The sequence below is a fragment of the Cynoglossus semilaevis genome, unplaced genomic scaffold (genome assembly GCF_000523025.1).
Source record: "Cynoglossus semilaevis isolate Cse_v1.0 unplaced genomic scaffold, Cse_v1.0 C18913156, whole genome shotgun sequence".
In the NCBI taxonomy this organism is placed as follows: domain Eukaryota; kingdom Metazoa; phylum Chordata; class Actinopteri; order Pleuronectiformes; family Cynoglossidae; genus Cynoglossus; species Cynoglossus semilaevis.
This window is the reverse complement of record NW_007591031.1, coordinates 1-600: the sequence shown is the minus strand read 5'-3', so window position 1 is coordinate 600 and position 600 is coordinate 1. Positions and strand designations below refer to the sequence as shown.

Here is a 600-nt window from a genome sequence, read left to right as displayed (position 1 = left end):
CGGTCGTAAAAACAAACCTGCCAAAACAACGACGTGGAGCGTCAGCGGGGACGGGTATCGTCCAGCGGGGCAGATACAGCAGGACTTTACCCTGGGACGTGGCTATAAAAAGCCTGGAGTCTCGGTGTGTGAGACACAGGTCTGCACCAAGGAGAGACTCCAGGATCGAGCAGCTGCTGAACGCTGAACCTTCAGGTTTGACTTTTCATACTTTGAACATTTGAAGTAAACGTTTGAATCCTGCAGTACAGAGCAGTTTGACTGATCGGTCCGTCCTTCAACAGAATCAAAAACCAATCATGAAGACCCTGCTGGTTCTGGCTCTTGCCCTCGTCTCTGGTGAGTAAATGTCCTCTTTAAAAGACACAGATTTAAAACAAAAATAAAAAAGTTTTCAAAATTAACTTTTTTTTTTCTTTACTCTCAGTGTGCAATGCCAACATCCTGTGGCCTGAACCTGCCAAGACCAACCTGGAGGTGGTGAAAGATGCATTCTGGGACTACGTGGCCAAAGCCACCCTGACGGCCGAGGACTCACTGAAGCAGATCAGAGAGTCTGAGCTCGGACAGGAAGTCAAGTAAGAACAAAAGAAATACAAA

The 600-nt window shown here is 47.0% G+C and overlaps 1 long non-coding RNA gene across 1 annotated transcript; it reads left to right on the top strand.

Annotated features, from left to right (window-relative positions):
- Positions 1 to 49: 49 nt before the first annotated feature.
- Positions 50 to 600, top strand: LOC103399603 (uncharacterized). Its single transcript, XR_523658.2, has 3 exons — positions 50 to 195; positions 285 to 339; positions 428 to 600. It is a non-coding gene; the product is annotated as an uncharacterized LOC103399603 (long non-coding RNA).